Source organism: Schistocerca serialis, chromosome 8, assembly GCF_023864345.2.
Source record: "Schistocerca serialis cubense isolate TAMUIC-IGC-003099 chromosome 8, iqSchSeri2.2, whole genome shotgun sequence".
NCBI classification, from domain to species: Eukaryota; Metazoa; Arthropoda; class Insecta; order Orthoptera; family Acrididae; genus Schistocerca; species Schistocerca serialis.
Genome location: NC_064645.1, coordinates 215,496,397 through 215,523,593, shown reverse-complemented (window position 1 = coordinate 215,523,593; position 27,197 = coordinate 215,496,397). Strand labels below are relative to the sequence as shown.

The window sequence follows — 27,197 nt, the reverse complement described above, 5'->3', positions numbered from 1 at the left end:
GAGACATTACAATGAAGTGGAGGTGACATACAGTACAACTCCAGCTCTTCCATCTCCAACAATCTGGATCATCAGTTTTCGGGTCGCTTTGAGGAAAAAGAAATTTGTACTGTATGACTAAAACTGTTGGTTCTAATGGTTCTAATGGCTCTGAGCACTATGCGACTTAACTTCTGTGGTCATCAGTCGCCTAGAACTTAGAACTAATTAAACCTAACTAATCTAAGGACATCACACACATCCATGCCCGAGGCAGGATTCGAACCTGCGACCGTAGCGGTCGCTCGGTTCCAGACTGTAGCGCCCAGATCCGCACGGCCACTCCGGCCGGCTAAAATTGTTGGCTTTTGTCGATAGTTATTACAGTAACATACCGTACTTAACCGATAGGTGGGACCGAACGATAACAGTAGTGTCCAATTTTGCACATAAATACGTATAAATTATGTTTTGTTGGGACCAGAGCATTTGTAGACTTAGCGAAAGCTTTTGACAAAGTGGTTCAAATGGCTATGAGCACTATGCGACTTAACTTCTGTGGTCATCAGTCCCCTAGAACTTAGAACTACTTAAACCTAACTAACCTAGGGACATCACACACATCCATGCCCGAGGCAGGATTCGAACCTGCGACCGCAGCGGTCTCGAGGTCCCAGACTGTAGCGCCTAGAACCGCTCGGTCACTCTGGCCGGCAGCTTTTGACAATGTTGACTGGAATACTCTCTTTCAAATTCTGAAGGTGGCAGGGGTAAAATACAGGGAGCGAAAGGCTATTTACAATTTGTGCAGAAACCAGATGGCAGTTATAAGAGTCGAGGGACATGAAAGGGAGGCAGTGGTTGGGAAGGGAGTGAGACAGCGTTGTAGCCTCTCCCCTAAGCTATTCAATCTGTATATTGAGCAAGCAGTAAGGGAAAAAAAAAGAAAAATTCGGAGTAGGACTTAAAATCCATGGAGAAGACATAAAACCTTTGAGGTTTGCCGATGACATTGTAATTCTGCCAGAGACAGCAAAGGACCTGGAAGAGCAGTTGAACTGAATGAACAGTGCCTTGAAACGAGGATATAAGATGAACATCAACAAAAGCAAAACGAGGATAATGGAATGTAGTGGAATTAAGTCGGGTGATGCTGAGGGAATTATATTGGGAAATGAGGCAATTAAAGTAGTAAAGGAGTTCTGCTATTTGGGAAGTAAAATAACTGATGATGGTCGAAGTAGAGAGGATATAAAATGTAGACTGGCAATGGCAAGGAAAGCGTTTCTGAAGAAGAGAAATTTGTTAACATCGAGTATAGATTTAAGCGTCTGGAAGTCGTTTCTGAAAGTATTTGTATGGAGTGTAGCCATGTATGGAAGTGAAACGTGGACGGTAAATAGTTTAGACAAGAAGAGAGTAGAAGCTTTCGAAATGTGCTGCTACAGAAGAATGCTGAAGATTAGATGGGTAGATCACATAACTAATGAGGTATTGAATAGAATTGGAGAGAAGAGAAATTTGTGGCACAACTTCACTAGAAGAAGGGATCGGTTGGTAGGGCATATTCTGAGGCATCAAGGGATCAACAATTTAGTATGGGAGGGCAGCGTGGATGCGTAGAGGGAGACCAAGAGATGAATACACTAAACAGATTCAAAAGTATGTAGTTTGCAGTGGGTACTGCGAGATGAAGAAGCTTGCACAGGATATCGTAGCATGGAGAGCTGCATCAAACCAGTGTCTGGACCGAAGACCACAACAAACAACATTTCTGTTTTGCCTGTTTATCCTTTTATTAAGATTAGCAAGACATTACAATGAAGTGGAGGGTACATAAAGTAGAACTCCAATCATCCCATCTCCAACAATCCAGAACATCAATTATTCGGGTCACATTGAGGAAAAAGAAATTTATACTGTATGACTTAAACGCTTGGCTTTTTTCGATAGTTATTACAGTCAAGTGGGACCGAGCGATAATGTGTAAGTCGAATTTGCGTAAGTCGGGTCTAGTTTTGCATATAAGTACATACAAATTACAAAATAAACAATTTTTTCAGCCTTCAGTTGCAAGGTAATTTTTAATCGTTTACCTAAAAAAAAAAAAAAAACATACAAATTATGTTCATTTGGGACCAGAGACTAAGGAAACAACGCAGTTCAGAAGAAAATGTGTAATAAAATATTCAGTAACACACAAATTATATTCAAGTACAATATTGCCTATTTCAACAAAGTATACCAAGTTATTGTGTCGTCAAAGTTTCATAAAATATAACAATGTCGCCTGACGAGCCATTTTTTCTTCTCACGCAAAATTTCCTCATAGCGCACTAATAAATGTTTCATCCCTCGTTTAATGGGGGAAATGCGTATTTCGTTGGAGTCCCTTACCTTCTTAAAGTTGTAACCCTTAGTCCAATTGAGCGCAGGCCTTTTGTGAACCTCGCAACCGTCATTTAATCCCCTGATTTAACTGGACCTAAAAGTGTCAAGGTTGTTCAGTGTTTTGCTCTTGCTCACGCGTTTCTGTAGGGTCGTCAATTGTCGACTCCAAGCTGTGTGAATCCAGTAATTCTTGAAAGCCATCATTATCCACCTCTAAATTTAATTGTCTGGCAAGATCGACCACTTATCCAATCACATTATCAACTTGATGACGACCTGCTGCAGATACCCGCCTGGGTTTCAGTAGTGAAAAAAATGGATACAGTTTTTTCCAGATGGTATTTAAAATTCATTGTGAAATTTCATTCCAAGATAATACAATAATTCTCACTGCATCTAAAACATTGAATTGCACCCAGCAGAGCCCATTGTTTTGTAGACACGCAAACGATCTTCTCGTGTAGTAAGCTTTAAATGTTTTGCTCATTCCGTAGTCCATCGGTTGAAGTAAAAACACAACTTTGACTTCGTCATCTACATCTGTACTCTGCATACCACCGTGAAGTTCATGGCAGACGATACGTCCCATTGTACCAATTATTAGGGTTTCTTCCCGTTCCATCCACGTATCGAGCGCGGGAAGAATGATTGCATGAATGCTTCTGTTCGTGCTGTAATTATTTTAATCTTATCTTCACGATCCCTAGTGAGCGGTGTGTAGGGGGCTCTACTGTATTCCTAGAGTCATAATTCAAAGCCGGTTCTTGTAATTTTGTTACTAGACTTTCTCGGGATAGGTTACGGTTACGTCTGTCTTCAAAAGTCTACCAGTTCATTGTCTCTCTGACACTTTCCCACGGAGCACACAAACCGGTGACCATTTGTGCTGCTCTTCTCTGTATGCATTCAATAACCGCTTTTAGTCCTATGATACGGGTCCCACAGACTTGAGCAATAGTCGAGAATCGGTCGTACGAGTGAGTTGGCAGATTGAACAGCGACTCATTGATATTACGGTCTTAGAATATTGAATTTTTTTCGTTTTGTGAAGTGACAAATTTTACATTTTTGAACATTCAAAGGAAGCTGCCAATCTTTGCACCACTTTGAAATCTTATCAAGGACTGACTGAATATTTATGCAGCTTCTTTCAGATAGTACTGCATTACAGACAGCCACATCATCTGCAAAAGCTTGAGGTTACTATTAATATTGTCTGCAAGGTCATTAACACACATCATGAACAGCAAGGATTCCAATACACTTCCGTGGGGTACACAGGAAGTTACTTCTACATTTAACGATGATTCTCCATCCAAGATAACAAGCTGCGTCCTCTCTACAAGATGTCCTCATTCCAGCCACAGATTTCGCTTGATACCCCATATGATCGTGCCTGTGACAGTAATCGTAGATGTGGTACTGAGTCAAATACGTTTCGGAAATCAAGAAATACTCCATCTACCTGACTGCCTTGGTCGAAAACTTTCAGTATGTCATATGAAAAAAGTGCGTGTTGGGTTTCACATGGTCGATGTTTTCGGAATCCATTCTGATTGGCACGGAGGAGGTCATTCTGTTCGAGATACTTCATTATGTTTGTGTTCAGAATATGTTCTAAGATTCTACAACCCATGTCAACGATATTGGACGGTAGTTTTGTAGATCACTTTTACTACCCTTTCCGTAGACGTGTGAGACCTGTGTATTTTTCCAAGAACTAGGCACGGTATTTTTGTTCGAGGGATCTACTATAAATTAGAGTTAGAAGTGGGGCTAACCTAACCGGAAATTCAGTATAGAATCTGATAGGAATTCCGTCGAGCTCTGGAGAACTGTTCAGTTTTAATTATTTCAGCTGTCACCACTGACAATACTTGCTTCGTTCATCTTTTCAGTGGTACGAGGATCAAATTGGGGGAACTGTCGTGAGTTTTCCTTCGTAAAGGAGTCCTTGAAAACAGAGTTAAGCTTTCCAGCTTGTGCTTTACTACCCTCAATTTCAGTTCCTATCTCATTAACTACGAACTGAACACTAACTTCGATGCAACTAACAGCTTTTACATACGACCAGAATTTCTTTATTAAATTACAATGGAATCCAGACCTTTGGCTGCTTACAGGCGTTGATAAATATCAACGGAGACAGTTGAAAATGTGTGCTCCGACCGGGACTCGAACCCGGCATCTCCTGTTTACATGACAGACACCCTATCCTTCCTTTTTTTTCTTGTTGATCTCATTTTCTTCGTTATTGTTCATTCTATTTGTTCGGGGCGGACATCCCGTGACGCTTGTTGAAGTTCATCGTGGATACATTAACTCAGTTTTTTTTTTTTTGCAGAGGGGAGCTAACCCTCTGACCGAACACGCTGAGCTACCGTGCCGGTGTCCTTCTGAGTCACCGAGGACACAGAGGATAGCGCTACTACAGGGATTAATCTCTCTCACGCTCCCCGTGAGACCCACATTCTCAATTTATTGTCCACACACTACATTTCTAGTGCCCCTGCCCACTATTACTCGCGGTAGTAATGAGTATATTGGGCAGGGGCACTACAAATGTAGTGTGTGGACAATAAGTTGGGAATGTGGGTCTCACGGTGAACGTGCCAGAGATAAGTCCCTACTGTCGCGCTATCTTTGGACATATCCGAAAGAACAGATACCATCTCGATATAGAATTTCTTTATGTTTTGTGGAAGATAATTTGACAGTATTTTGCTACGGTAGTCACTGAAGGCTTCACGCATTACTCTCTTGACAACAAAACGCGTTTCATTCAGCATCTCTCTATCTATTGCCCTATGTTTTGTTTTACAACAATTATGCAATAAACACTTTCTTTAGAAGTTTCTATACAGTGACCGCAGGGTCCCTTCCATTATGAACTGTTCTACTGGGTACACATCTATCTAGTGCATAGACAATTATTCTTTTAAACTTATGAGCCATAGTTCCTCTACATGCTCTTGCCCTGTGCTGAAAGTTTCAAGTTCCTCATTGATATAGGACACTGCTGATTTTTTATCTAGTTTAGTGAATATATATATTTCTCTTTCTTTTAGTTACTCTTTGTAACACATGTGTGGACATTAGAGTAATAGGGGGATGACCTGGTGCCTTATCGCTTAGCAGCGTCACTTTAAATGGGATTTGTTTTAATTTACAATGACGTTCGACATGAAGTATGAAGTGATGACCAGTGCTCAAAAAGAGAAACTATCACCCACGCTTTAACATTAGACTTACAAATCATAAGCAACCCGGTTTCAGGTGTATTTTTTAACACTCTTGAATTTTTTAAGCGATAAACTGAAACGTTTTACAGTAACCAGCTGCAATCTCGCCAGCCATCACTGTCAGTCGACCTTTGGCGGCTTTAAAACTTTGAAAGGCTTTCTCTTCTCACGCGATGCAAGTTCTTTTAGTCCTGTTGTTCCGGAACAGACCACTTTCATCTATGTTGATCGTGGTTTGGCTGGTATAGCCACTCTCTTCTGTCATTTCTTTAGTTTCCCTGGTTAGAGCGACGCAGTCTATCAGCGCTTGCCGCCTCTCCACTATCTGCGATGCAGTGGCAGTTACGACGACTTTTGAATCGGCGAAACCAACCACTGTTAACGTAAAGTATTTCATCTTCGGGCAACGGCATTGCCGCAGTGGATACACCGGTTCCCGTGGTATCACCGAAGTTAAGCGCTGTCGGGCATGGTCGGCACTTGGATGGGTGACCATCCAGGACACCATGCGCTGTTGCCATTTTTCGGGGTGCACTCAGCCTCGTGATGCCAATTGAGGAGCTACTCGACCGATTAGTAGCGGCTTCGGCCAAGAATACCGTCATAACGACCGGGAGAGCGGTGTGCTGACCCCACGCCCCTCCTATCAGCATCCTCCACGGAGGATGACAGAGCGGTTGGATGGTCCCGGTAGGCCACTCGTGGCCTGAAGACGGAGTGCTAAATTTCATCTTCGACCGCCTCCCCGGTTTCTTCTTCTAGTCTCTCAGAAGTCATCTTCGTCAGTTTTTCACTCTTACTTGGTAATCACATCATAATTTTAACATTGTTTCCATCTGAGCGATAATACCCTGACGTTTACGAATGATAGTTGAATTTGAAGACTGAGCATTTGACAGCATCGGCAATTTTTTCTTTAGCTTTCATAATTGTTCTGACTCTTGATTTCGATAGATCAAACTTCTTTGCCAGTTCATAAATTTTAAGTTTTGCGTCGAAGTCTTTGATAATATTAAGTTTACAGTTCAAAGATAATGATTTTCTTTTCTTGTCTGACGCAAATAAATCGGTTCTGCTTCGGTTGAACGACACAGAATCTGTCAATCAACCCAGCTCTGTGGATAAAACCATTCCGCAAGAAAAAGGTCCGAACCTCTCGTAAGCAGGACACTATGTAGGCGGAGTGAGGGAATAAATGTACTCAGACTAATCGCGTAACTCCAGATATGCGTAATTACTGTACACTTTACGTTTTTTTACCGTTCTGGAATCAATCCGCAGCGAATATATCAAAAGACTAAATCTTCCCGTGAGCAATGAATACAGTACGCGCATTGCTGTGCTCGCAATACGCACATTTTTGTTTTTGTGGTGCCCGTCATTCCTTGCAGGCTACATCAGTCTGTCGTGGCCTTAAACACTGATTTGTCGCTATACGTTTCGTCTTCGGTGTCTTTTGTTTTGTGTAAGTGTTACAATTAGTGTGGGGCACATGTATTTTAAAAGGAAACGCGTTGCCTTATCGCTAGTAAACATAGTAAAGTCCTTGAACAACTAGACAAAGGCGTGAGTGCTAAGGAGTTTGCTGATATATTTAGTGTTGGTCCATCAGCAATTTCATACATAATAAACAAGTCCTCAATTTTAAACATTGTCTCTGTCCTTGAGAATGAAGATGGGAGCTCGTCGAGGAAAGCAATGAAAACGGCAGAAAACAAAGAGCTTGTTGAGGCGGTATCCAAGTGGGTTTTGCAGCAGTGAGCAGTGGGAAATCATCTTCAGGACCGATTTGTTTGCGGAAAAGCAAAACTCGTAGCCGAAAAAATCGACAGTTCGTCTTGAAACAAAGCGAGCCAAGGCTGGCTAACGAATTTCAAGGCATGTCACGGTATTCGTGAGTATGATTTAAGTGTTGAAAAACAAGAGCAGCAGAAAATTTCAAAACTGAAGCAGAGTCGCATGACCATGAATTTTTATATAAGCATTACATTTCACAACTGTATATAAATGAGTTAGTAGATAACGTCGGACGTTCCATACGGATTTTTGCAGATGATGCTGTTGTATTCAGAGAGGTCGCAGTGCTAGAAAAACTGTAATGAAATGTAGGAAGACCTGCGGAAGGTCGACGCTTGGTGCAGGAAGTGGCAGTTGATCCTCAACGTAAACAAATGCGAATACATAGAGAAACCATTTATTGTGTGATTACAAAATTGCAGACCAATCACAGGAAGTAGTTACTTCTGTAAAATGTCTAGAAGTGTGGGTATGGAGCAGTTTGAAGCGGGATGACCACATAAAATTAATCGAGAGTAAGGCAGATTCATTGGAATTATCCTCAGGAAATGTAGTCCAACAAAGGAGGTAGCTTGAAAAAACACTCGTTCAACCAGTACTTTAATCTTGCTCGTCATTATTGGATCCGTACCAGATAGAACTGGTGGAGGAAATAGAGAAGATCCAAAGAAGAGCAACATGTTCATTTAGCAACCGCTAAAGCTTCGCGCAGGTGCGCGACCATCTCCAGTGCAGACGCTGCAAGAGGGGCGTTCTGAATCGCGGCTTGATTTACTGTTAAAGATCCGGGAGCGTACATTCGAAGGAAAGTCAACCAAGATATTGCTTTCTCCTGGGTACATCTCGCGAAAAGGCCATAAAAATAAAATGAGGAAGATTCGAACCCACACGGAAGGTTACCAGGAATCGTTCTTGCTGTGAACTATATGCGACTGGAACCGGAGAAGGGGGAAGTGACACCGGTACACAAAATGCCTTCCGCCACACACCGTAAGGTGGTTTTCTGAGCGTAGATGTACTTGAACATTTACCTAATATTTTATTCGGCGTTTCCCTTGCCTCTTTCTTCTTCTTTCGTTTCACCCTCTTTGGGGTACGCTGGATCAATCATTTCTTTGTGCGTTATTCTTTTCTTAGGGCCCAGTATTTCTTCATTCTTTCTGATCTTCTTCTCCTCTCTTCTTCCGAGATGAAGGATTTGGACTTTCGTGTGGATTTGTCTTGGAACCTTATGTTTTCATCTTTAGTAATTAATTTAGCAGTTCGATCAATAAGTGAATTATCTGAAATATTTAATTCCACTAGGTCTTTCTCAGTTTCTTTAAACGAGTTGGGCTTCGTTTTTCGGTTACGGAAGAAGTCAAAGATTTGTTTGGTTAATCTGTTGGAATTCATTCTGAGAAGATGACCATAAAAATTTATTCTCCTTTTTCGCATAGAATCTGAAAGTTTTTCAATTTTCTTGTAGAGAGTTTCATTTTTGATGTATATAATCTTATTGTCTTGAAATTTTGGCCCAATGATTTTTCTTAAAATTTTTCTTTCCTTTACCTCAAGTTTCTCCATTTGGCCTTTGAAATTCATATTAAGTGTTTCTGCTGCTTACAGTGCTTCTGGCTTAATCACTGTCTTGTAATGTGTAATTTTGGACCCCCATGAAAGGGATTTTTTGTTGTATGTATTTTTTTTTGTTGGAAGGCCAATTCAAGCTTATTTTTTCTGGAATCCATTGCTTTGCTTTCCCCAGCATTCCAAGTAATCCATTCTCCGAGATATTTGAATTCTTTTACTATTTCAATCTTCTGTTCTTGAACTTTGAGGTATTTACATGAGTGCTTGATGTTTGTCAATATCTTAGTTTTTTCAGAGGAGATGTGAAGACCAATTTTAGCTGCTTGTTTCTTTAGTTCAAGGATTTGCTCCCGTGCTTCTTCCAGTGTTTCAGCAAACAGGGCCATATCATCTGCAAAAGCAATGCAATTTACTTTAAGGTTCTTCTTTTTGCAACCCAGTCTTATACCACTCCTAATATTTGTGTTCCATTGCCTGACTACTTTCTCAAGAGCACAATTGAACAGCAACGGTGAGAGCCCATCGCCCTGTCGCACTCCCGTTTTCATTTCAAAGGGTTCCGATAGTTCGCCCATAAATTTAACTTTCGAAAATGTATTTGTAAGGGTCGCTTTCATAATATTAGTTGTTTTCTTATCCAAACCCATTTCTTCCAGGACTGATAACAGACATTCTCTATCAATCGAATCATATGCTTTTTTGAAATCAATGAAGGTGATTACGTATGTCTTTGCCCTTGATTTTTGGTATGCCTCTTTAACATGCTATCATTTCAAATAATTAATTGAACTGTTGTGTGTGTCGTGGTCACCGACCCTCTTGATGGTGTGTTGCAGCTCTCCATTCCTGTCTCTTTCCAGCTATGTTCTTCATTTCAGTATAACTGCTGCATCTTACGTTATCGAAGAGTTGCTCGTGAATTCAATATACAGGGTGTTACAAAAAGGTACGGCCAAACTTTCGGGAAACATTCCTCACACACAAATAAAGAAAAGATGTTATGTGGACATGTGTCCGGAAACGCTTAATTTCCATGTTAGAGCTCATTTTACACTCCTGGAAATTGAAATAAGAACACCGTGAATTCATTGTCCCAGGAAGGGGAAACTTTATTGACACATTCCTGGGGTCAGATACATCACATGATCACACTGAGAGAACCACAGGCACATAGACACAGGCAACAGAGCATGCATAATGTCGGCACTAGTACAGTGTATATCCACCTTTCGCAGCAATGCAGGCTGCTATTCTCCCATGGAGACGATCGTAGAGATGCTGGATGTAGTCCTGTGGAACGGCTTGCCATGCCATTTCCACCTGGCGCCTCAGTTGGACCAGCGTTCGTGCTGGACGTGCAGACCGCGTGAGACGACGCTTCATCCAGTCCCAAACATGCTCAATGGGGGACCGATCCGGAGATCTTGCTGGCCAGGGTAGTTGACTTACACCTTCTAGAGCACGTTGGGTGGCACGGGATACATGCGGACGTGCATTGTCCTGTTGGAACAGCAAGTTCCCTTGCCGGTCTAGGAATGGTAGAACGATGGGTTCGATGACGGTTTGGATGTACCGTGCACTATTCAGTGTCCCCTCGACGATCACCAGTGGTGTACGGCCAGTGTAGGAGATCGCTCCCCACACCATGATGCCGGGTGTTGGCCCTGTGTGCCTCGGTCGTATGCAGTCCTGATTGTGGCGCTCACCTGCACGGCGCCAAACACGCATACGACCATCATTGGCACCAAGGCAGAAGCGACTCTCATCGCTGAAGACGACACGTCTCCATTCGTCCCTCCATTCACGCCTGTCGCGACACCACTGGAGGCGGGCTGCACGATGTTGGGGCGTGAGCGGAAGACGGCCTAACGGTGTGCGGGACCGTAGCCCAGCTTCATGGAGACGGTTGCGAATGGTCCTCGCCGATACCCCAGGAGCAACAGTGTCCCTAATTTGCTGGGAAGTGGCGGTGCGGTCCCCTACGGCACTGCGTAGGATCCTACGGTCTTGGCGTGCATCCGTGCGTCGCTGCGGTCCGGTCCCAGGTCGACGGGCACGTGCACCGTCCGCCGACCACTGGCGACAACATCGATGTACTGTGGAGACCTCACGCCCCACGTGTTGAGCAATTCGGCGGTACGCCCACCCGGCCTCCCGCATGCCCACTATACGCCCTCGCTCAAAGTCCGTCAACTGCACATACGGTTCACGTCCACGCTGTCGCGGCATGCTACCAGTGTTAAAGACTGCGATGGAGCTCCGTATGCCACGGCAAACTGGCTGACACTGACGGCGGCGGTGCACAAATGCTGCGCAGCTAGCGCCATTCGACGGCCAACACCGCGGTTCCTGGTGTGTCCGCTGTGCCGTGCGTGTGATCATTGCTTGTACAGCCCTCTCGCAGTGTTCGGAGCAAGTATGGTGGGTCTGACACACCGGTGTCAATGTGTTCCTTTTTCCATTTCCAGGAGTGTAGTTTCGTCCACCTACGCTCAATGGAGCACGTTATCATGATTTCATACGGGATACTCTACCTGTGCTGCTAGAACATGTGCCTTTACAAGTACGACACAACATGTGGTTCATGCGTGATGGAGCTCCTGCACATTTCAGTCGAAGTGTTCGTACGCTTCTCAACAACAGATTCGGTGACCGATGGATTGGTAGAGGCGGACCAATTCCGTGGCCTCCAAGTTCTCCTGACCTCAACCCTCTTGACTTTCATTTATGGGGGCATTTGAAAGCTCTCGTCTACGCAAGCCCGGTACCAAATGTAGAGACTCTTCGTGCTCGTATTGTGGACGGCTGTGATACAATACGCCATTCTCCAGGGCTGCATTAGCGCATCAGGGATTCCATGCGACGGAGGGTGGATGCATGTGTCCTCCCTAACGGAGAAAATTTTGAACATTTCCTGTAACGAAGTGTTTGAAGTCACGCTGGTACGTTCTGTTGCTGTGTATTTCCATTCCATGATTAATGTGATTTGAAGAGAAGTAGTAAAATGAGCTCTAACATGGAAAGTAAGCGTTTCCGGACACATGTCCACATAACATATTTTCTTTCTTTGTGTGTGAGGAATGTTTCCCCAAAGTTTGGCCGTACCTTTTTGTAACACCCTGTATAGGCCTGCCCCTGTCATTCTTTCCCACCGCCATCCCTTCAACTACTATATTCAGTAACTATTCGTTTCGTAATATGTGCAAACCATTCGCCTCATGAAGTACTACTGTGTTTGGGCGTATTTCTCGTTGACTGCCAGCCCGTGTGGCCGAGCGGTTCTAGGCGCTTCAGTCTGGAACCGCGCGACCGCTACGGTCGCAAGTTCGAATCCTGCCTCGGGCATGGATGTGTGTGATTTCCTTAGGTTTGTTAGGTTTAAGTAATTCTAAGTTCTAGGGGACTGATGACCTCAGATGTTAAGTCCCATAGTGCTCAGAGCCATTTGAACCATTTTTTTCTTGTTCACTTCTTGCGGAACCTCTTCATTCTTTACTCGAACAATCCATTCGATCCTCAAACATCTCCTGTAAACCTACATTCAAAAGTCTTCTAATGTTCCTGTCTTCGCCATTATCTGTATGTCTCTTGTGACCGATCCATAAATCTGTCATACGCGCGAACGGCTCTCGGCCGATTTAGTAAAGTTCGACACGCGCTCATTTGGATTGTAACCTATCTATTTTGTACAAAATTGCAGATTTCTGAACTCATATCAGCACGTCATTTGCTTGATCTATAACTGAGCCTATCAGGTCGTTCCTCTTCTCACAAGGATACATTGTTACCTGTAAATATTTGTATCGTCATCTACCACGTTATTGTGCAAGTAACACTTTAGTGTTTGTAGAGAGTTCATAGAACCACTGTCAGACTATTTCTCGACCATTCCACTCTCGAACAGACGTTGGAGAAACGATCACCTAAATCTTTCCTTGTGTCATCCGATTTCTCTATTTTATTTGGATGATTGTTCCCCCCTGTTTACATACTTGAGAGTGAACAACATATTTGGCCATTCGGAGGACAAAATTTGTGATGGAAATTTCACGGAAAGATAACGCCGCAACGAAAACGCCGTGTCAATAATTGCCACCAAAACTCCTTTTATACCTGTGACACTCTCTCCTTTATTTGCGGTAATACAAACCGAGCTTCCCTTCGTGGAATTTTTTCGGTGTTCTCCGTAAATCCTATATGGTAAGGATGCCATACCGCGCAGAAATATTCCAGAAGAGGACGGGCAAGAGTCGAGTAGGCAGTCACTTTAGATTTGTAACATATTGTAAATGTACTGCCAACAAAATGCACTCTTTAGTTCACTTTCTACACGACATGTGCTACGAGATGGCCGGAGTATAAGTTGTTCGTAATTGTAATCCCTAAGTATTTAGTTCCACCGACAACCTTTAAATTTTTAATATTTATAATGTGAGCAAAATGCAACTTTTTCTGTATGCATGTGGAGAACGTAACGTTTATTCCTGTTTAGGTCAATTGTCGCTTTTAATGCCATGTAGATATCTTGAAAATGATTTAGACAATTTACAATTAAATCAATACAATGAAATGAATACCCTCAGCTGCATACAGGCGTTGATATACGTCAACGTGGACAGTTGAAAATGTGCGTCCCGACAGGGATCCCCCGCTTACATGGCAGACGCTCTATCCATCTGGGCCACCGAGGACCAGAGGATAGTGCGACTGCAGGGACTTATCTCTGGCACGCTTCCCGTGAGACCCACATTCCCAGCTTATTGTCCCGCACGGACATGTCCGAAAGAACAGATACCATCTTCATATACATTTTCAATTAGTTTTGAGCTTCTGGTGACTTCACTAGATGGTCAACATCATCTGCGAACGATCCAGTAGAGCTGATCAGATGGTTTCCTAATTTTTTTCTTATAGAATAAGAACAACAGAGCCTATCACACTTCACTGGGGAACCCACAAACATCGCGTATGTTTCACTAGGTGACTTTCTATCCATTACTACGAACTTTCTGAAAGGAAATCACGAATTCCGTGTACAACTTGTACGATATACCATATGCAGTCAATGTGATTAGAAGCCGCTTGTGAAGAATTGTGTCAAAGGCCTCATCATCACTTCTCCATGCTACGCCATATCCACATTTCACAAGCTTCAATCCTTACTGCCTTCCTGCAGGTTTTGACTGCATAGCCCTCCATGCTTCTGTCTTCTGCGTTCCTCGTCGTTCTCTGGTACCCTCCTTGAGGCCTGCTGACATCATCCAGCATCTGCAAGCTTCTTCTGCCCTTCCCTCTCTTTCCCGGAACGAAACCTTCAATTGCTTCTACTAGAAGGCAATCTCTTCTTAGATAGTGGCCTATCCACTTTAGTTTCCTGTTCTTCACTGTCACCAGCATCCTCCGTTCTTCTCAGATTCTCCTCAGTACTTATTAATTCCTGATTATCAATCCAGCTGATCTCCATGTTACGCCATATCCACATTTCACAAGTTTCAATCCTCTTCTCATCCTGCTTCCTCAAAGTCCATGTTTATGCTCCATACAAGGCTACGCTCCATATTAAGTACTTAACCAGTCACTTCCTTAATTCCCTGTTTAAACAACTAGTTAGGAGCCTTCTCTGCTTTTGAAATGCCTCTTTCGCCACAGCCAGTCTCACTTTGATATCTTGTTGGCAATCCATGTCTTCTTTAATCCAACTTTCCAAATACTTGAATGCTCTTGCCTGTTCTATGATTTCTGCCCCAACTTAATTTTCACTTTTCTTTTCTTTAGGCCTATGACCATGCTTTTGGTTTTCTGTTTATTAATTTTCATACCATATGCTGCACAGGCTTCGTTCAGGTCATTTAGCATTTGTCAGCGTCTCTTTATTTTCTGCGAGGATCGCCATGTCGTCTGCAAATCTTATACATTCAATTTTCCACCCACCTATCCTGACTCTTCTTGTCCCATCCAAACATCTTTCCAGTACTTCCTCCAGATACATGTTAAACAGGATGAGCGAGAGAACCCATTACCTATTCGTACCCGAGCTTTCTGATTCAGGTACAGATTTGCGATCAATCTTCTCTTCTTCCATTTTACTCCCTTCTTTTTCAAGATATCTAACAGCTTATCCCACTGCACTCTATCAAAGGCCTTTTCGAAGCCTATGAAGGCAGCATACACTTCTTTTCCTTTTTCTTTGTATCTTTCGCTGATGGTTCTTAGAAGTCCAATGTCATCTCGTGCTCCCTTTCCCCTTATGAAATCATATTGTTCTTCACCAAGTACTTATTCCAGCGTGCCATATAGCCTCCTACTCAGAATTCGAAGAATTACTTTTACTGCCTGCGATATTAGGCTGATTGTCCTGTTGTCTTCACACTTTTTGGGGTTATTGGTCTTTGGGATTGGGACTATTATACTTACGCCATTCCCCTTTGTTATAGATGTAGTTACAAAGAGAGGTCAACTCATTTTCGCCTGCTCCTTTTAAACTCTAATATTTCTGCCGGGATGTCATCTACATCACACGCTTTGTTGTTTGTAAGTTCTTCCAATGCCTTATTTACCTCTGAACCTAGGATAAAAATCTCCTTTTTCATCTTATTTACTGGTTCTTCTTTCTCAATCTGCAGATCGCAAGGGCTTAGATCCGCTTCTTAGAGTTTCAATATATTCTTTCCGTCTGTTCTGAACAGAGTGTGGGTCACTTAAGAGTTCCATGTTTCCCTTCTATCTCCATATTTGTTCTGTTCTTCCTTCCCTGAAATAGTATTTCCCTGGCTACTCGATACATCTTTTTGTACTTGCCCTCTTTCTCCAGTGTTTCAATTTCTGAGCAGATTTCTGTCGTCCATTTTTCCCTGGCCTGATCAGTTACTCTTCTCAGCTCACTGTTCAGTCTTATAGATTGCCTTTTTCATTCATCGGTTTGTGCGGTTTTCCATTTTCTTCTTTCTGCCATCTTCAAGATCATGTCATTGGTGACCCATGGTTTCCTTCGCTTGCACTTCACCAGACCAACAACATCTTTACTGGTTGCTTTCAGGGTGTCTCCGAACTGGTTCCACCGTTCATTTATGCCCTCTGTCTTTCCTCTAATTTTCCACTTAAAGCTTTTTGGTTATTCCTTCTTCCCTTAGAGCATCCAAGTTAATTTCTCTCTCACTTTATCTACCAACATTCTTTTCAACCTAACCTGCACATCTGCTACAACCAATTTGTGGTCAGAGTAAATACCTGCTCCTAGATAAGTCTTGGCATTTCTCATGTATGTCCGGAATCTACTCTGTATTAGCATGTAATCGATCTGGTATCTGATACTGTCTATATTCGATGTCCATGTGTACCGTTTTCTTTTTTAATGTTCAAAAGGCGTGTTTCCAACTACCAAAGAGTTTCCTTACAAAATCTGACCATTCTCGCACCTCTTTAGTTTCTGTTACCCAATCCAAACTTTCCAACCACATCTCCCTCTTTCCCTTCTCCAACCAACGTGTTCCAATCTCCCATTACTATGACGCACGACTTTTTCTTCTCTCTCTCTCCACCATCGATTCAATTCTGCTTTAGCAAACTTCAGTCTGATCGTCGCTGTGTTGGCTGGTTGGCATGTAGACCTGTATCAGAACTACATCTTTCTCTTGACCTTTCAACCTCAGCATCATCATCAATCTGCTATTTATGTATTCCACCTTAATCATCATGGTTTTTATCTTCGTCTTTACCACGATAGCTACTCCATTCACTTCGTTTTATCCTCGCCTGAATAAAATAGTTTGTAGTCATCACTCTGCACCACTCCATTGCCTCCCCATCTCACCTCGCACATTCCAAGAATATCTATATTGTTGTGCTCCATCTCTCTTTTCGCATTTTCCAATTTGGCAGATTGTAAGAGGGTGCGAACGTTCCCTCTAGCTTTTCCTCTTCCCTTTTGCCGGCCGCGGTGGTCGAACGGTTCTATGCCCTTCAGCCCGGAACCACGCGGCTGCTAAGGTCGCATTTTCGAATCCTGCCTCGGGCATGGATGTGTGTGATGTCCTTAGGTTAGTTAGATGTAAGTAGTTCTAAGTCTAGGGGACTGATGACCTCAGATGTTAAGTCCCATAGTGCTTAGAGCCATTTGAACCATTTTTTTCCTCCTCCCTTTTCTTTATCTTTACACTTCAAATTAGCCTCGATGTACTCCCCTCCCGGAGATCCGATTGAGGGGATGTTTTACCTCCGGAATCATTATTTTTCACAGTGGGCCATGTCAAGTGCGCCTTGGGAACAGTAATGTGGTAGCTCCCCGTTGCTTTCCACAAATGATGCCAGTTGCCCACTCTGGGTCAGATGCTGTTTGCAGTCGCTCATTCAGAGTTAGGCACCGCAGGAGGTATTTGATTTCCCTCCTACCACCCATATCTGGGAGGCGTTCCCCGATCCGCCATCTTGGGACACGCCCTCTAGGGGTTTCAGGCTTTCCCGAGGAAGGCCTTCAGGAAAACTAAAAATATGCCAAAAGCTTCAGATCTCCTGTCGATAGCATTCATTACTTTTTGCGAATAAAGAGCCAGTTGCGTTTAACATGACCGATATTTTCTGAGTGTATATGTTGTCAAAGTATTTCATAATGCTGGAATATAGTATACATTTCAAAATCTTACTATAAATGGATGTCAGTGATATGGGTCTTTAGTTCAGCGGATTATTCCTATTTCCTTGTGTACTAGTGTTACCCGTGCTATTTTCAAGTTTTTACTTGTGGATCTTGTGTACGATTGCTAAAAATGAAACTATTTCATCAGCGTACTCTGAATGGAAGCTATTCGTAGATGTGTGGATTGGAAGAAGAGCTTTTATGAAGTGACTTAAATTGCTCACATCGGAAGATGTTCTTGATTTGAATCCCTGAACATTTACAGCTGCTTCTTTGGCGAAGGAATTTCGGAAAACTATGTACAGTAACTCTGCATTTGTTGAGCTGCCTTCAGTAACATAGCCTGGCTTCAGGCCCGAAACTGTTCAGTAGTGCACATGTAAATAAAGAACTATAAGTTCATTTAACAAGCAGCTAGAAAAAATATTAAGATTTTAATAGTTCGTTAAGGCTGCGTATCCAATCGCAATAACTGCTATTGATGGATGGCTGCGACCGCCCACGAAAAAAAATCGTTCTCGCAACTACCCAGTTGCTGTAATTCGATCTTGAAATAATTTCCTCACAATTTTCTCACAGTGAATTAGTCGCAAGTCTACGAAGATACCTCCAACAACAAAGCAAATTATAAATATCTAACAGGAAACTTCAAAATAGGTTTGTTTATAACAACTCATCTGCTACCATTCACGATTTTCTTTATTTTAATTTTCGCACGACGCGTTTCGGGGAAATGATTCCCATTTTCAAGTGCGTTTTTTGTGTTTGTTATGTCATTCCTATGTGGTGATGTCGATGTGTGAGATTCTGCTTCATTTCGTTGACTGTTTCCTTATGGTCCATTGTGCAGTCTCACACACGCTAAACATCACACACAACTTCTTGTATACTTTTGAACATCGAAAACATATTACATAAACATAAGTTACACAGATGTTCCTACAAAGATGCGCAGAATCTCACATCGACAACATCACATACGAAGAACACAAAAAAACGCACTTGAAAATGAGAATCATTTTCCGAAACGCGTCGTGCGAAAATTAAAGAAAATCGTGACTGGTAGCAGATGAGTTATTTATAAACAAACCTATTGATTTCACAGTCGTAGGCTTTCAGAACCATTTATAATGGATCAAATCAGAGGAAACTTCATGTTGCCATAATTTCGAAATATATATTATTTTGAATGCAGATTAACAGCAGCGACAATGCATTTTCACGGCTGCTGTGTCTGCTCCTTTTAGTATTGCGGGAAATGGTTCAGTGGCACATCTGGTAATTTGCAGGACAATTTTGGATAAATGAGATGCTCGGGGGAACAAAATGGTAACCGCTGAAATGGGAGTTTGCAGATATAGATGATTAAAGTTTGCAGTTGACTCACAAAACTGTGTAACTTCAGTCTAAAATTCATAGAGGCAAAAAGAACAGACAGACCATAACACAAATGTACAAGAATAAAAATGTTAGAATTGATTTCTTTTGTTTCCGCCAATGATCACAAAACTTTTGGTCCTTAGACTACCGGCTTCAGTCAGCAATGATCATTTTCAGATCTGCAGCAAATCATGGGAAATGGAATACAACTGATGAACAGATTACGCCATAGAACAGTAAAATATGCCATAACGAAAATTACTTTCATGGATATGATGATGCTTGCCTGTTTTATAACTTATCTTGAAGTAATGAAGCCATAATGGCATCGTCACAAAATACTCGTAAAATAAGCGTAGCATCGCCGCACGTTTGTAAAATGTGATGTAAACTAAGCTACAGTTCTGTTAGTTATACTTTCTCTATTGCTACTGGTAATGACCAAACATAACGTTTGAGTAAGCAGCCAACTTAACGAGATCCCCGAAAAACAAATTCATTTAAGTAAACTTAAGAAGTAGCAAGAAATGCTTGAGCGCTAATACCTGAGCATGAGATCACAGTAGTAATAAAATATAGAACAAATTCCTTCTTTTAAGAGAAGTGCTGCTGGATCTCACCAAGACCTTCCAACATGAGAACAGAAAATGAGCCTACATTCATCGACCGACCGCGGTGGCCAGCGGGTTCTAGGCTCTGCAGTCCGGAACCGCGTGACTGCTACGGTCGCAGGTTCGAATCCTGCCTCAGGCATGGATGTGTGTGATGTCCTTAGGTTAGTTAGCTAAGTAGTTCTAAGTTCTAGGGGACTTTTGACCTAAGATGTTAAGTCCCATGGTGCTCAGAGCCATTTGAACCATTTTCACATTCCTCGGGCTGCTGGCGTTTATCACGACCATGCCCGATGTTACAAGTCACGCACAAGTCGGTCAAGCGACAACTAGCCACCTGAAATAACGGTGTCGATATTCGACCTCAGTGGTCACCAATACATGTGATGCCCTAGAACATATTAGAGCCAAATTACTTTTACACCATGCAATAATGAGAAAGATCACCCAAATGCTGAACAAATTGCAATAAGAAGGAACACAGATTAAATACACTCAAATATATCATCCATAAAAGGGTGGGGGGGGGGGGCATTTAGTAGCTTGAGTACGGAGTGACGGACAACGGCGGGCATACAAGCCTAACGGGAGTAAATCCACCAACGGAGGACATGTACCACAATTCATAAACAGAAGTACCTCACCCACAAATAAGGCAGGATAGGCGATTACCAGAGGAAATCAACTTGACCACGACGCCCACATCAGCAGACGATCGCTCCAAAATCCAGATAGTCAAACGGGCACAGCAGTGTAGAGCCCAACACTGCACACGAAGACGGCCCTGTGTAACTAGCCGCCCACTACGAGCAACCTCGGATCACGCCCTGTAATGGTACGCTCACCATTCGTCACAAGTTCCTCTCTCTCACTGCCCCACCAACCGTCAACAAGGCGCCTCCAACTCCCTCTAACCATAGAGCCAACAGCAAGACGATCGAAGCGCCACCCGGTCGCGCGACAGGAAAATGAATTGCGCCAGTAAGCAAAGATATAATAGCACGGACAACCAGCCGACGCGGTTCAAGTTCCATAAGTTTGATCTTGTCTACGTTATTATTTTTATTCAAAGTGACCACAAGAGCGTCTCAAAATAATATCTAAACTCCTGGAAATGGAAAAAAGAACACATTGACACCGGTGTGTCAGACCCACCATACTTGCTCCGGACACTGCGAGAGGGCTGTACAAGCAATGATCACACGCACGGCACAGCGGACACACCGCCGCCGTCAGTGTCAGCCAGTTTGCCGTGGCATACGGAGCTCCATCGCAGTCTTTAACACTGGTAGTATGCCGCGACAGCGTGGACGTGAACCGCATGTGCAGTTGACGGACTTTGAGCGAGGGCGTATAGTGGGCATGCGGGAGGCCGGGTGGACGTACCGCCGAATTGCTCAACACGTGGGGCGTGAGGTCTCCACAGTACCTCGATGTTGTCGCCAGTGGTCGGCGGAAGGTGCACGTGCCCGTCGACCTGGGACCGGACCGCAGCGACTCACGGATGCACGCCAAGACCGTAGGATCCTACGCAGTGCCGTAGGGGACCGCACCGCCACTTCCCAGCAAATTAGGGACACTGTTGCTCCTGGGGTATCGGCGAGGACCATTCGCAACCGTCTCCATGAAGCTGGGCTACGGTCCCGCACACCGTTAGGCCGTCTTCCGCTCACGCCCCAACATCGTGCAGCCCGCCTCCAGTGGTGTCGCGACAGGCGTGAATGGAGGGACGAATGGAGACGTGTCGTCTTCAGCGATGAGAGTCGCTTCTGCCTTGGTGCCAATGATGGTCGTATGCGTGTTTGGCGCCGTGCAGGTGAGCGCCACAATCAGGACTACATACGACCGAGGCACACAGGGCCAACACCCGGCATCATGGTGTGGGGAGCGATCTCCTACACTGGCCGTACACCACTGGTGATCGTCGAGGGGACACTGAATAGTGCACGGTACATCCAAACCGTCATCGAACCCATCGTTCTACCATTCCTAGACCGGCAAGGGAACTTGCTGTTCCAACAGGACAATGCACGTCCGCATGTATCCCGTGCCACCCAACGTGCTCTAGAAGGTGTAAGTCAACTACCCTGGCCAGCAAGATCTCCGGATCTGTCCCCCATTGAGCATGTTTGGGACTGGATGAAGCGTCGTCTCACGCGGTCTGCACGTCCAGCACGAACGCTGGTCCAACTGAGGCGCCAGGTGGAAATGGCATGGCAAGTCGTTCCACAGGACTACATCCAGCATCTCTACGATCGTCTCCATGGGAGAATAGCAGCCTGCATTGCTGCGAAAGGTGGATATACACTGTAGTAGTGCCGACATTGTGCATGCTCTGTTGCCTGTGTCTATGTGCCTGTGGTTCTGTCAGTGTGATCATGTGATGTATCTGACCCCAGGAATGTGTCAATAAAGTTTCCCCTTCCTGGGACAATGAATTCACGGTGTTCTTATTTCAATTTCCAGGAGTGTATGTTCACCTAATTATTCATTTCAGCAATTTTAAATTTAAATTTATTCGTGTTTTTAAATTTACACCATATCACTGTAATAACTTAGGCAGGGTGAACCGAAATTCGCGCACTCGGGCTTTGCAGCGCGACTCCTTACATGCCAGCGGTAAAAAAATGTCTGTCACAAAATTTCGTCCGGCGAGTACATCCAGCAGTAAAACTACGTTACGAGTGGCAATCTGGCAACACTGTATTCACATATATGGTAACTACCTCTGTCAATACACGTTACTTGTGTTGTACAGATAGTGCTGTATATAACGTTTTGGGTTAGAATGCAGGAGGTCAGTGGTTCGATCCTGGTTTGAGGCATATGTTTTTAATTTGGTAAATGTAGTCCAGGTGGTACGGCACCTGGCATCTTAATCGTCCTGTAGAAAATATTTGCACTGTCATACCACAATCGTAGAAATGGAAGATTGGTCAGCTTTTAAAGCAGTCCTTTCCACGTCGTGGGCGTGAATTTATTCGCACCATTTCATTTACTAGATTCGAAACCTGTTTTTTTGTATCCTTCTCCAATGGTACCATAAATTAGTAACAAGTATTATTTTTGCCTCGTTCAAGTCCATTACATATCGTTAGGGTCTTAAGTTACCATTAGGACTAGCAACGTGCTTTGCGAATACTGTGAATGGTTCCAGCAAGAACAGGAAGTCAACGACAACTTCGTGAACACCGTAATGTGACCGGAAGAATCAGCATTCATTCTTGAGGGTGCCTTCAATACGCACAATGCCTACTATTGGTGTGATGTTAACCTGTACATCACCTGCGACCGTGGATATCAAGTTCGCTTTGATATCAGCATCTGGGCCGGAATACTTGGCTACAGGTGTTTCGGTCCCTACATATTGCCTGACCGCTTCACTGCACGAAGGTATCATACATTCCTCTCAAACCACCTGCCTGATAAACTGGAAGATGTTCCACTACGTGTTTGGCAGAGGATATGGTTCCAACATAATGGTACACCTCCACACTCTGGGACAGTATTTGGACAGAACATTTCCAGGGAAATGGCTCGGACGTGAACGTCCAGTTGTAAGGCCACCGCGTTCACTTGACTTAAATCCCCTGGATTTCTTCCTGTGCGGACACTTGAAGGAGCGCCGGCCGAAGTGGTCGTGCGGTTAAAGGCGCTGCAGTCTGGAACCTCGAGACCGCTACGGTCGCAGGTTCGAATCCTGCCTCGGGCATGGATGTTGGTGATGTCCTTAGGTTGGTTAGGAACTAGTTCTAAGTTCTAGGGGACTAATGACCTCAGCAGTTGAGTCCCATATTGCTCAGAGCCATTTGAACCATTTGAACTTGAAGGAGCTCGTGTACTCTACTCCGCCGATGAATATGAAATAATTGGTAGTGCTTGTTCATGCTGTCACTGGTTGCTAATGTGCGACATCTAAGCGCCCATATTACTTGTAGTATAAATGACAAGCAGATGTGTTATTGTACTGTGCAATCATCTTTAGTATCTCAAAACTGATATTGTTTTTGTAGTTATTCTCTCCTATGACAGGTCATTTGTTTCAACTGTCTATTTCTTAAATGTCTAGCCACGTATTTGATTTGTTCAGCGTTACAAAATGTTGTAAATTTACGATACATCTGACGTAAGAAACGGTGTATATTCCAGTACGAAATGTCAGAATAAAATTAGCAAATAAAATATGTGCCGTAACCCAGGCATGCTAACTCAAAACTCTAGCCTCTGCACCAACTGTATAGCAGGATTAACATGTGCTAACAGAGGTGTTTACCGCACATGTAGTCACAGTGTTGCCACATTGCCACTCTTTAACGTCCGTTTCCTGCCGGATGTACTGGCCTGACGAAATTCTGTGAGAGAAATTTTTTTATCGCTAGCATGTAAGGAGTCGCGCTGTGAAGCCCGAGTGCACGAATTTCGCGTCACCCTGTGTATTTGGCAAGGCCACTATACATTTTACATATTGTACGCTTCATTTATTGCTAATTGCACAATTTTTATAACTGACGAATATATGTAGACTTGTAATAGCGACATTTAACGAGCTTACGGCAAAAACGCATGTTGTGGCTACTGTATTGCAGTTTACGACCAGTAGCAATAGAGACAGTATGACGCTAACATAACTGTGGCCTAGTTTATACCACATTTTAGAAATGTGCGACGATGCTGTGCTCATTTCGTGTATATTTTGTGACGACGCCACTATGGCTTTACTATTTTACGACAAGTTGTAAAACTGGCATGCCTCCTCATGTTTTAAGCGCATATTTTCGTATCCACGAAAGTAATAATTTTTCATAATGGCATATTTTATTGTTCTAAGACGTAATCTGTTCAATAGTTGTATTCCGTTTCCCGTGATATGCTGCAGATCTAAATATGATCGTTGTTGACTGAAACCGGTAGTCTAAGGACCAAAAGTTTGGTGGTCATTGTTGGAAATAAAAGAAATTCATTCTACAGTTCCTGGATCACTGTTTCAATCCGCTACCATGTCGCAAATTGTGAAAATAAACACATTACTATGGGGTATATAGCATTGTGTGACACTAATCACGTACGCTAGCAACAAAATATAATGGTAGATAATCGTATTAGAACATTTATACACAGTTCGCAGAAGACTTTAACTGTATAGCTCGTTGCATGAAGGTATTTCATCGCAGACGTATTAGTGTTGATTTTAGTGAGAAGAAAATCCATGGTGAACAGGAGGGATGTAATCTAAGAACGTGAGTACGTAGTATTTTAATCGAAGAGTAAGACCTGTGTTTTATTTCCCAAATTTCCGGAAACTTACTATAGGCCAGGTGTCATGAAATAACGACTCGCTAATAAATAAAGATCATGGTTATTCAGAAATCACCTTCAGCCTTCAAACGTTCCTTAGGACGACAGCAGATGCATTCTGTACATCAAAGTCACCAATTTCCCAGCATGTTTTGAATGCCTCACACTGCTTTCACCAGCTTCCTCAAAACATTTAAGAGGTTAGCGGCTGTTATGTCCTACATACTTTTTATCAACAGTTCATCCAGAACGAGATTTTCCCCGCCAGCGCTACGCCTCTTCTGCTTAAACTTTCGTTGTGAGGCGCATCTCACCTTTTTCCGAGAAGACCTCTTCTTCGTCTGTAAGTGAAATGTATTCACAGTTGCGAATATGGACAACCATCAGCTGTAGAATGGAATGACGACAATGAAAATTTGTGCCAGTTCGGGATTCGAACCCGGATTTCCCACTTATCGAGAGTGGTCGCCTTACCATTTGGCTATGCGAGCACGACTCACGGATAATCCCAGACTTTCATATGTCGTCAACCATGTGTCTACAACTTATACTCGTACATCCAATATGTACATTACTGAACAGGAAAGATGCTTTTGCGGATAAATACTGAGGCATCAAGGGATCACCAATTTAGTATTGGAGGGCAGCGTGGAGGGTAAGAATCGTAGAGGGAGACCAAGAGATGAATACACTAAGCAGATTCAGAGGGATGTAGGCTGCAGTACGCACTGGGAGATGAAGCAGCTTGCACAGGATAGAGTAGCATGGAGAGCTGCATCAAACCAGTCTCAGGACGGAAGACCACAACAACAACAATATGTAATGTCTGTGTTATTCCGAATTACGATGCAGTGTTCCTTCCGACATACGTGCATGTCTGAAGGAACATTGCACCGCAATCCGGAACAACACAGGCACTGCAATATCGTATCTTCATCTGTTCTTCTGCACCTACATGACAGGTATCTGAGACAGTTACACAGTCCTCGATGTCTACATCTCTACATCTACATGACTACTCTGCAATTCACATTTAAGTGATGGGCAGAGGGTTCATCGTACCACAATCATACTATCTCCTACCATTCCACTCCCGAACAGCGCGCGGGAAAAACGAACACCTAAACCTTTCTGTTCGAGCTCTGATTTCTCTTATTTTATTTTGATGATCATTCCTACCTATGTAGGTTGATCTCAACAAAATATTTTCGCATTCGGAAGAGAAAGTTGGTGACTGAAATTTCGTAAATAGATCTCGCCGTGACGAAAAACGTCTTTGCTTTAATGACTTCCATCCCAATCCGCGTATCATATCTGCCACACTCTCTCCCCTATTACGTGATAGTACAAAACGAGCTGCCCTCTTTTGCACCCTTTCGATGTCCTCCGTCAATCCCACCAGGTAAGGATCCCACACCGCGCAGCAATATTCTAACAGAGGACGAACGAGTGTAGTGTAAGCTCTCTCTTTAGTGGACTTGTTGCATCTTCTAAGTGTCCTGCCAATGAAACGCAACCTTTGGCTCGCCTTCCCCACATTATTATCTATGTGGTCTTTCCAACTGAAGTTGTTCGTAATTTTAACACCCAGGTACTTAGTTGAATTGACAGCCTTGAGAATTGTACTATTTATCGAGTAATCGAATTCCAACGGATTTCTTTTGGAACTCATGTGGATCACCTCACACTTTTCGTTATTTAGCGTCAACTGCCACCTGCCACACCATACAGCAATCTTTTCTAAATCGCTTTGCAACTGATACTGGTCTTCGGATGAACTTACTGGACGGTAAATTACAGCATCATCTGCGAACAACCTAAGAGAACTGCTCAGATTGTCACCCAGGTCATTTATATAGATCAGGAACAGCAGAAGTCCCAGGACGCTTCCCTGGGGAACACCTGATATCACTTCAGTTTTACTCGATGATTTGCCGTCTATTACTACGAACTGCGACCTTCCTGACAGGAAATCACGAATCCAGTCGCACAACTGAGACGATACCCCATAGGCCCGCAACTTGATTAGAAGTCGCTTGTGAGGAACGGTGTCGAAAGCTTTCCGGAAATCTAGAAATACGGAATCAACTTGAGATCCCCTGTCGATAGCGGCCATTACTTCGTACGAATAGCTGCGTTGCACAAGAACGATGTTTTCTGAAACCATGCTGATTACGTATCAATAGATCGTTCCCTTCGAGGTGATTCATAATGTTTGAATACAGTATATGCTCCAAAACCCTACTGCAAACCGACGTCAATGATATAGGTCTGTAGTTCGATGGATTACTTCTACTA

The 27,197-nt window shown here is 43.4% G+C and overlaps 1 protein-coding gene and 1 pseudogene across 1 annotated transcript in view; both read left to right on the top strand.

Annotated features, from left to right (window-relative positions):
- Positions 1-27,197, top strand: part of LOC126416933 (formin-2-like) — a 361,208-nt gene that overhangs the window by 178,249 nt on the left and 155,762 nt on the right. The gene's annotated exons all lie outside the window — the stretch shown is intronic.
- On the top strand, positions 6,015-6,132 carry LOC126417366 (5S ribosomal RNA; annotated as a pseudogene).